Source organism: Corvus kubaryi, unplaced genomic scaffold, assembly GCF_017639235.1.
Source record: "Corvus kubaryi isolate FWS band 111438036 unplaced genomic scaffold, C.kubaryi_AGA036_p1.0 137, whole genome shotgun sequence".
In the NCBI taxonomy this organism is placed as follows: domain Eukaryota; kingdom Metazoa; phylum Chordata; class Aves; order Passeriformes; family Corvidae; genus Corvus; species Corvus kubaryi.
The window spans coordinates 10578997-10590337 of record NW_024580671.1 but is presented as its reverse complement, the minus strand read 5'-3'; positions in this window follow the sequence as shown (position 1 = coordinate 10590337).

Sequence of the window (11341 nt, the reverse complement as noted above, 5' to 3'; positions counted from 1 at the left end):
CATCTTCGAGGCGCCGCCGCCGCCGCCGGAGCCCCCGCACCGCTTCGGGCCGGCGGCGGCGGGAGCGTGGTGCGACCTGTGCTGCCGCTTCGTCCTCTCGCACGGCCTGCGCTGCGCGGGTGAGCGGCTCCGGCGGGGAGCGGGGCTGGGAGCGGCGGGGCCGGGGGGACGGGAGACCCTCACAAAACCGAGGGGCGCGGGGCCAGGTCAGGCGTCTCCCGATCCGCGCCAGGAAACGCGTTCCTCGTCCAGCCCCGACGGGAGCCAGGGATTCGCCATGTGCAGAGTTGGAGCACGACGGCTGCCGAGCGGGAGTTGAATGGCCGGGACAACGGCCTGGCATGGGGCTGGATGCAGTGTGGTCCAGGTAAAAGTGCTCCGTCTCCACCCGACAGGAAGGTAACGCGTGTTACAGGGGTTGGGGAGTGCTGGTCTGAGGGGTTCCTGTGTGCTCCCGGCCCTGCCAAAAGCCATGTGCTCTGCTCCCTGTCCGTCAGGGTCAAGCCCACAGCAAGGCTGTTAGTGTGTCGCACGTCCCATGTACGCAGTACGTCCATGTCCTTTCACTCTCTGGGCTCTCATTCATAGCAGGCAAAGGTGCATTTTCCTTTTCCTACACAGAAAACAACTTTCCTCCTTTGCACCCCTTCCATTACCGCTGCCATTCTCTAAAATACAGTGATTTCATTCACCTCCTAGCTCCTGTCCTTTACAGTAAGACAACATACATAATCTAGTGCTGGTGAAAAGTCCTCTTTTGCCATCCCTTGATTGATTGAAAAGAGTTGGCCACGTTGTTGGGCTTCACGGTAACCTTGAGGGTGATTTCAGCACAGAACTCCATGGGCGTGTTCACTTGGCTGGCTGTTCCTTGCCCATGGCTGCAGTGCTGCTGTACTTTCTGGGACAATCTAGTGCTATCCCTAGTGGTGTGACATGTTCAGGTGTGTGGTTTGCTTTTGATTTATGTCACTGAGCCTTTGTTTAACAGCTGATATTTGAAGCACAAGGTGGGAAAGAAAGGTCAATCTTTTCCTTTTTTTCTGTCTTAAGGAGATGTAATAACCTCATACTGTCCTCTGCTGATTAATATAATTTATGTTATGACACACTGTTCTCACGGTTACACTCACTTTCCAGTAGCTCTATTTTTACAGTTACTCTTGGAATGGAAATACTTTGGCAGTGAAAATAAAATACTTTTTATTTATCATTTGCATTAGTGCACTGTTTGTTCTGACAGGATGTGCAGTGCACTGATGTGACAATGGACCTTAGAAATAATATTTTTTTATGATCAAATGCTCCATGAAAAGAACTTCAAGTGTCACATCGGATTATGTATCTTCCAGCAACATTTTCTCAGAACGACTACAGTTTACAATGTTTTTCCTTCCCTGTCATGACAAGCTCCATTTTTATGAGGCATAGTACTTCAAGCTGCTCTCTTAAATTGCTGTTTAAGTAGCAGAGGGAACATTCAGCTTTTATGATCTAGCATTAATATAATATTTAGAAGCTGTAAAGCACTATGGAGATGAAAGGAAACACCAGCTAAAGCACACAAGGGTTGCTGTGAGAACCTCTGTTCTTGTCCACTTGGAAGGCACAGCTGGTAAGCCAGACTGGTGAACAGATCTGGCTGGTAAATTGGCTGAGGGCAACAAAAGTAGGGGCTGGGTCAGGACAGCTCAGAGACCTGAAGGAGCGTGTGACTGGCTGCCCTCCTGGCTCAGAGCCGCTAAATCCACTCAGGCCAGACATCCGTCTACACCCAGAGTCACAGGCTCTTCTGTGAGCAAGTGAATATAGGAGGGAAAGATGTCCCCTGCTTTGGGAAGGCAGCAGGTATGGCAGTGCTCAACATCTAAAGTGTGTCTAGACTGGCCTTGAAAGCTGAATCGGATACATCCAGGACTGCAGCTGAATTTGTGGCCTCTATGGTAGCCTCTGTGAAAATGCCATGGCCTCCTTTGGGTATCCCTTGCAAAGGAGATTACAACAGAGGTTAGAAGTACCTTTCAAAGATTTTAATCTGCCTGGCAAGGTGTGACAGTGCTGAAAGTTTCCCAAATAAACCTGTGTTTTCCAGAAGCCACTTTGTGTCATCTAAAAAGCAAAACACAACAGCATCTTCCAGATGGGCCACTGCTAGTGAAGAGGGAGCTATGTACTAAATTCTCATGATTCTGAGTCACAAAGACATAAATACTATATTTATTTAAATTACCCTCTCTGAGTATTGGTTGAAGTCAATTCTCACCAGAATCATTTCCATTAAACATGATCAAAGTCAGAGGTGGTGAATGTGGTGACAAGAATAAAAAGGCATGAGAAATTCGCTCTGGGATAGGGAAGCAGTCAAAGGGCACATCAAAGGAGTAATTTCAAAGTATTTAGATACAGACTTTTTTCTAAAGAAAAGTCTTTGACTTCTCTATGGGAATGGGGATTTCTTTGAGTATCTCTGTCCTGGCTTCCCCACAGTGTAAAAGAAAAATTCCCAAGCTGAGCTTCAGTAGAGGCTAGACTTAACTCTTACCATTTTTCAGTGGGTCTGTGGTTGTCTTAGGGTTTTTGTACGCTCCTTGGTGCGCATCATAAAGTGAGGTGGAATCCCTGAAATCCCTTGGAATACCAAGAAAGGGTCTTTCTGCCTTTTGTGAGATTTTTGTTTGGAATTCAGACGTTTTCAGGCTTCTGATAAAAATTGAAAAAATACTTTATTTAATTCAGGGAAGAGAGATCAGAACAGGAAAAAAAGTCAAGATTAATGATTGTCTGTTTCAATGCAGTGCACAAGGTGCACATTATTTAAGCAACTTATTTCTTGAAAAGAAGTAAGGCAGTGCTGATATTCCTGGACCCCAGCCCAAGAAGAAAGCCAAGTGTAATGAAACACCTCTGAAAAGGATACTTTGTAGTATCCGACTTCTTGCGGTTGCTTTGGATTCCTTTTCAAGAGAGGCTTAATTGGTTTAGCAGTCCAGGTTTGTTTTGCTATTCACCTTTTCACCTCTATTATTTGGGGTAAAAACCTGGTGCAGATGCAGAATTCCATTGCCTGTCCTGACTTCTCTGCATTAAGTTGTTTGAGACAGAAGCAGTTGGGATTACTCCATATATAGTGGAATGGTGTACAATAAAGAGTGGGTTTTGTTTTCTAGCATTCGTTTTTTCTCTCAATCTGAAGGTAGTCTGGAGTGAAAATTCTCAGTTTCTTATATCTTAGTGATGGTGCGTAGGAGGTTGTTGCATTATATCAACATGTGATTTGGCATTTGAAAAATGAGGCATTTATCATGGTTTTGGGTGGAAGTCTATACTGCCAGGCTATGAAATACAATTTCTGAGCAATTTTGCTTTCCCCATAGCCTGGCGAACAGACTGGGTGTGCATAGGTGGTGGGAGTGTAAAGGAATTACTTTGTGTGCTACTTGCTCTGGACTTCCTCGTTAATTTCTGTAACTTTTCTTTTACCTTGCATTTTACACTTTTCCAGTGAACCAGATGAAACCAAATGAAACCTTTTCAGAAGTTTTATTCTTCACTTAAGAGGATATAGAGAAATTACAGGTCCTACATGACTTTATAAAGATATTTAAGCAGATGGTTTAGAGGTACCATAAAAACCATCTGGCTCCTTTCCTGTATTTAGTGATGGGACATGGTTGGAAATTCTCTTCTCTACACCTTTGTTTTTACCCAGACTTTGTTTTTTGAGCAAGCATTCCCTGGCAAGTGTATAGCTCAGTGTCAGGGCCTGTCAGGGCCTTCTCTTTGTTTTTTCTCTACTGAAATGGGCATTTTGGTGGGAGCCTTGTTCAATTTCTAACATGTTTTTGTATTGGCTCTGAGTATTCAGTAGCTGACTCCTGCTTTAGTGCAGTTGAAGAACAGAGGTGTTATGCTTTAATATGTAGTATAGCTCTTCTACTACAAGAATTTTTAAATATCTGTGAAAACAAACAACAGAACAAAAACCTTAGAAAAAAATAGCACATATTATCTAAATGCCTACTAATTGTCAGGAGTAGCAAAGAAATAGACTCCCCTGTAGAGAGTAAAATATGGAGGAAAGGAACAAACACAGAGATTTGTGGTTTTTTTACTTCAGAAAGATACATTTCTGACCACCAAATTTGTGTAACATATGTTTTACTGTTTTTAACTAAGAGAATAGACATTGTCCACTGCAGAAGGACTCTTATCTCTGCGGAAGGACTACATTCATATTGAATTGCATGTAATGAGGGGGTTAAGTTGCTAAAACTACAAGAGTTACTACTTGAATTACCAAAGCTGTTCAGAGTTGAAGGAGCCTCTTAAAGTTTTATCTATAGACTGAGCACTGGGCATCAGATTAGAAATAACAGTGGTGGGAGTCTGCTTCCCTTACCCATTCTTTCTGCAGAGAGTTGTTTAATGGTGCACAGTTCTCCCAGTGCTTTACATTTTCTTTTAAATCCAAAATTACCTCATTTTCTCAGAATCCTTAGAGGCTGGAGCAGCAGGAGATGACAGGGTTTGGGTTTGCTGGTGGAGCTCAATGCAGAGAAAGCCCTGTTTTCCTCCTTGTTGGATTTGAAGGAGTGTGGGTGGTCTGCTGCCCCAATGGTTTGCTGGAGCTTGCAGGGCTGGTAGAGCTGGAGAAAAAATTGATCCCTATGCAGTGCAGTGGGCACTGTGTCCTGCACAGGGCAGTGGACTGTGCCTGGTGCAGGGTGAAAGGCAGAGGTGTGGAAATGGAAAGAAGCAGCAGCTTTGGTGGAGCTTGCTCTTCAAGAGTAATGCATGCTGTTTTCCTCAGTGCCTCTCTGCCTCCTGGGGCTTTTCTGCGGTCTCTGTAGCCACAGCAAGGTTCTCACTGCTCAAAGCTGAGATCTTTCCCGTGCTGTTTGCAGGGAGTGGTAACTCCTCACTGAGTTCCTTGGTTACTGTGGATCCTGTTTTCTTGGCCTCTGACATTTCTTTTCCTGTGTGAGGCCCATCTTCCATTCGTAAGCCATACACTGTCCCATGTAGAAGCTTTCACCTGTTTCTGAACACCTTCTTTGTTCTTGTTTTCACCATCTCATGAATAAATGGTTAATTATTAATTATGGTGTTCTTCAGAGTCTGGGTGTCTCAGATGCAACTCTAAGAGACTACAGAGAATACAAGCAGCTGTTTTCAGGTTGCATGGCAGTGAAGAGAAAAATTTTCAGAATCACCCGGTAACATTCATATGCCATCACTGAAAGGCTTTGAAAATGCTCTGTGGTTTTCCCACTTGTCTCCTCACACTCTTTGGAGCCGCTCTGGGAGCTCCTGCTGAGGATTTTTTCAGTGGGCAGGAGCCTCCTTTGCCCAGGGCATCTTGATGTGTAGATACCCTGTGTTTCACACTCAGGGGGAAGGAGCCCAGATGCCAGAAGGCTTGGTTTGAAAAAAAACAGTATTTGAGAGATGATACAGGAGTAGAAAGGGGTCTGCTAAAAAAAAATTTGATAAAACAGGTATTTTTGCAGGCAATGTTCCTAACCTTGGATGTATTCAAGGTGTGTAATAAAACATCAAAGCAATGATGTGTTTAGAAAACCAAAGATCTTAGTAATAAAAAGATTGACATTACCTGCTAGTGTGATTGCTCCCAATGGTCTGCTTGGAGAAAGTCCTGGGGAACCAAGGAGAAACTTGATGTTGTCATGGGAAAGCTTTGAAGAGCTTCCTGTGACTTGATGCTGGTTTTATACAGTTATACCATGCTCAAAGTTCGACAGATTAGCACTGCTTGGGCAGGCCTTTGGGTCACTGTGGGATGTAATGATACAGGTGCCTTTTAAATTATGTTGTGCCTGCATGCTACATACATATTGCTAGTATCTGTGATTTTAACACACTGGAGAAAAAGGTAAAACTGAAGGTTTTACTGGATAGCGTGTCTTTTTGTTAAATGACTAACATATTTTGGGGGTTTTTTGCATTTAGGGCTAGCAGTAGGAGCTGTTGGCCACTCTTAAGTCCTTGACAGAGAGTATGCTCGTACAGGAAGAAGCAGTCCTCACTTTGAACTGCTATGAGCCAAGCAGACAGAGATGGAAGCACCAATATATTAAGTAACTTTTTCAAGGTTACCCATGAGGTCGCTGGTCAAGCCAGCATTAGAGCTCAGCACTTGTCCAGGGACTGCGGTCATCTCTTCCTTGTCTTGTTAAGTGGTATTGACCAGAAATCTCCAGCCTTCTTGGAAGGATCTCTTTATCCAGACAGTGAAATGCAGGTCAGCAGTGCTGGCAGGGTGGCTTTAGGAGCTGCTAGACATGCCTGTTTTCTCTACACTGGACTGACTACTGAGGAATGCTTTTTTATTTTGCTCAGTGAAGGAAGAGTGCGTTGTGTACAGAAGCTTGGGTGCCGTAGCCTGGCAGTGAATGTAGGAGCTTGGAAGAAAGGATGAAGGGTTACAGTGAAAGTCTTCTTGTACTGTATTTTTCTCTTATACTCCTGTTCTAAACATTCACTTATCTAGTAGCTGCCATGGCTAAAGTAAGAAATATTCTACTTTTCTAAGAGAGAAGAAATATACAAGGTGCGCCTTTGTTAATCTCAAGTGCAAACAGCATGTAATCACTCCTACTGCAACGCAGAGGTCTAAAGAAGGATGGTCACAGCTTGCTTGCACCCTAAAAAATGATCAGGTTTTAAGCAGATCAGATTAGAATGAACAAAGTAACTGTTCTGGCAAATTTTAACACTTGTTTTTGTTTTTCTGCCTCAATCTGTCTTCTGTTAATGATAGTTCCCTGCAAGCTCTTACTGAGAAGTCTACTAATTTTGGCACAAAGTCACCCGAAGCCCACAGGCAAGTTGGTCTATCATGCGCTGAGTCAAATCCTATGTGTCAAAGCATGTTACAAGGCAACTCAGTATCTTCTCTCCGGTTTTGGCCTTGAGTTTTATTTTTCCTGTACTATGAAGTGTAGCTGTTTACATAGAAAAGTAGTTTTCCTAAAGACTGTTCAATAATTTCCCTGAATTTGCTGCTACTAATATAATAAAACTAAAATTGACATGAATCTGTTATTTTCACATTGCACTACTATTCTCTGCATCTGGCTTTTTAATCTTATATTCAGCTTTAATTTTGAAGCACAAACCTACAGACATACAGTAAATCTATAACCAAATTACATTAAAAATGAACGTGTGCAGCATGTTGTGCCAGCAGCAGTCTCCAGGAAATAGTGCATTACCTTCCCAAAGCTCAGCTGCACCAGCACAGCAACGCCCTCCCTCACACACTTCCCTCACAGTACTGTGTGGGTCCTGCTTGCCTCTGCACATTCCCAGCATCTGGAAAAGAGCATAAAGCAAATTACAACAAATTTTACAGGTTGAAGTATTCTAAACAAAACAGGGAATGACTGTACAGTGCAATGGATGATAGTGAGAAGAATCAAGAAGAAATATTGCTGAAATACACAAAGAGACGTTCTTTTCCATGTAACAATGCAGGAAAACATTTATTTACATTGTATATATTGTAGAATTAAACAAGAACTAACCAGATGTGAACAAACGTGCTTTGGAACAGTTGTTTTCTTCCTCAAAATCCAGGATATGTTTCATTGGAGCTATTGCTAAGAAGAAACCTTCCTACTCCTTACATCTTAAGGGGAGAAATCCAATTATTCTCCAATAATAGTCATTAATAGATCATTAAATCTGATAACAGATGTATTTCACATCAGTTTGAATACTAGTTTTTCAATTTCTACCTTTCAAAGGGAGGCAAGGTGTTGGAAGTTGCAGACTGCCAATCACTGTTTAATTTTCAGTCCTTTCTTTTTGTGTATGTGCAGCTGCTGAGAATCAAAAGTTTTTTTAGAAAGTTCACAAATATAGCCACTTATTTGGATTAGGGGGGGATGAACAGCTGAGCTGGAAATCAGAAGTATTGTGCTAGTTTTGCTGGTTTAAAGTCAAATACAGCAGTTTTTAGTTTCTTTTCTTTCAGTAGCTGTGTTCTTTATAAACTTCTGAGCAACTGCATAGGCTTGTCACACATCATGATGTTATAAATTATGTTTTGATATGAAATTGGTGTTGCTGTGTCTTGACAGTGTTACGGTAATGCAGTAGTGCTGAATCTCAGGGACTAGTTAGGCAGGATCCTTTTTTGATAGTTGGATAAATGTTACTCTGGCATACAGCTGAACAGAGTTTAAGGAAGGATGCAGCTTTTGTTCATAATTTCTAGGTAAATATGTTTCATACATTCCATTCTTTCAGTGCATGGGTACAGTGTTTCTCTTCATAATGCAGTTCTAGATTGTGAAAATCTTGTAGTCTGTTTCAGATCTCTGTCAGGCAAAAAAAAAAAAAAAAAAAAAAAGAAGTGAAGCAGTTTATGGAGGTCCGGAAATCTCTTCCTTCTTCTCTGGAAACTCAAGGTCAATTGATATGGAAAATACCCTTGTGAAGGCTGGCTTGTGAATACTTCTCCATACTGAACTCTGCCTGTAGGTGTTGCATATAGCCTAGTGACATACATTTGCATTGGGACAGGTTGGAAAGACACCACCTTCTTTTCCAAATACATTATTGCCTACAAAGAACGCAAAACCTCATTTTGAGCCCAGTTTGTAGCCCAGAAACGCCCAAAGAGGGACATTTGCTAATGCAGACAAGCAGATATTCCATAATACACTCAGCTTTTCCTACACACAGCTCCTACTGTGAGTAGGTGTGTGAGGATCCTTGTTTCTGAAACAAGACTAAGCGGAGAAGTTCCAGTTGAAGTCAAAACAAATGAAATCCTTTACTTATCCCAGCCATTTGTTACCTGAGAGCTGGGGGGAGTTGAAATGGCAGTAAGTCCTCACTGAGGGAAAATGCTCTTCTGCTCTGGAGCAGAGAGTTCTCCATCTGCCCCACATCTGCCCCACATCTGGCACCACTGTCGGTGCTCCTTCTGATTATTAGACTTCATTTTTATGGCATCTCAGCACTGCTGTGTTGTGCTCAAAAATGCTTGTTAGCAAAGAATTTGCTTTTAAAGTATATAAACTCAGAGAGTATTTCCAGTCAAACACTGCTGGTTTTTTACAGTTCATTATTTAAGCGTATTTTATGTAGCAGTGAAGGTTTGTGTGGGGTGTTTTTAGCTCTGTCAATGGGCATGGGAGGGCTGCAGTAAGGCAGCCACCAGGTCTCTGTGCATCCCCCTCTGTTCAGAGCTGGTCTGTTGAGCTCTGTAGGTCAGGGTAGATGGGGGCATGTCTAAACTGCTGGAAGTTTCATGCACCCCTTTGCTTTCCAACCGGTGTGCACAGGTTTCCATGCAGGAAGTGGGCTGGGAGGCAGATGTAGAGAGCAGCGTGGTGTGCCCAGCTCTCCTGCCAAGGTGGTGACTTGCTGCGCCAGGCACCACACACATGAAGAGTGTGTGGGCATTTCTGCCCTGCACAGGGGCCCGCTGAGGGCTGACCTTTGCACTGCTGTGGGGAGGTAGGAGGTCAGAGGCTGCCTGCATAGCAGAGGGGACAGCTGCTCACCTCCCTTCCCAGGCAGGTGGGACAGCAATGAAGGCAGCAGTCATTCCCTCCCCTCCTCCAGACACTGCTTAGATGAGCAGAGTATGACCTGGGGGTTGAAGTCTGTTGCAGTAAAAAGCCTTACATGGCTTTTTTCCTTAAAGGGACGCAGGGATCAAGAGTCTGAGTCTACTCACATTTCAGGTCCTTTTGTCCTCCTGGAAAGTATCTCTGTGCAGTCTCTCTTCGTCAGAGTAGATTGAAAGGTACATATGTAGCCCTGTGTAGTACCTTTCTAATACAGTGAGTTCTTAGCTTTAGTAATGCATTGGTATAATGTGAGGAATCAGAGTTGCCTTAGGAGGAGCACTGTAGACTTTCCCAAGCCCAGCTGATGCAGGCTGAGAGCAGTGCATTGCTGTGCAGAGCACAGTGGCTCATATTCTAAAGTTAGCAGTTCAGGTTGAGAGGAACCCCCGTCATCATCGCACACCCCTCATACCAGAGCTGTGGGAGACAGGTTGTTGTTCACTGGCTTTACATTTTGGCCTAACAATCGCCTAAAAATGTAAAGTGATGGAGAAATTGTGAAATTACTGGATTCTAACTACCACTGCTGTTCAGTTTATCTTGAATTCAGGTCTGTATTCTGCTTGAATTCAGGTCTGTATTCTCATCTGTATTACCTGGTTTGTTGCATAGTATAATTGTCAGATGTTGCATAGTATAACTGTCACATTCATCTCAATGACTTTTTTTGTGTAGAGTAAATTCTGTTTGCTTTAAAATAATACACAGTGTTTTATGCTCTTGCCTATTTTTGTTTCATTAAACATTGTAAGGTATAAACTTCCACAGGTTTGTTATTCTCATCAGCAAAGTCAGATATCCCCTTATGTTGTTCCAACTGGATATGTTTTACTGAATATTTTTTTAAGCCTCATAAAATACCAGTATAAAGATCCTGTATCTGCTTTTTCTGTTAAGCAAAAAAAAAAATTCCTGTGCCCTTCGCATCCTGCTAAAGGACATATATATCTATATGGATTCTTTGACAAATTGCAAAACTAGTCAATTTATTACATGCTTACTTATGGTGTGAAATAGAACAGGGTTTTTTATGCCGCTTCGATTTTCATTAAATTTTATATGTATAAATTTCAGGAAAAAAAGAAGTAATTCTTTGATCTTGTATTTGGCAGATGCCAATACACATTCAGACCCCTGCTATTTCCTGAGAGAAGCAAGTTGTCTGTCGGGCCTTTAACTCTGCTCCTTGCCTGTTCTGAATTGGGTGACAGACCTCCTACTTGTGCTAAAACCGTCACTTTGCTACTAAATTCCTTCTGGTATGACAGGGTGGAGCTCAAACAAGAGGCAAAATCCAGTGGCCTGCCTTCTGCTCTTTTCATTGACACTGGCTAAAGAATTGTGACAGATACGGTATAAATGGAAATGTTTATTTGTTTTCAGAGACATACTGAGAACAGGAAATGCAATCAGAAACCAGTAGCTCAGTCCTGAGAAGCAGCAGTATGTTTAAAAAGTCAGATGCATAAAATGTGGTTAAATACTTCACATATTTTAGCATAGAAAAATACATTGTGAATTCTAGAAGATTTATTAACTGTATGCTGTGAACATAGCTGGTGCAACAAAGCCCTTCCTTTCTGTAGTTTAAAGGCTGATACAATAGGATCTTTGTCTTGTAATGACATTAGTCTTGATTCTCCAGGGATTTCGGCCATTCAGATCTAGCAGAAGAAAAAAAATCAAATCAAATGTGAGAAGCTGGACACATAGTCAAGGAAATCATACCAGGC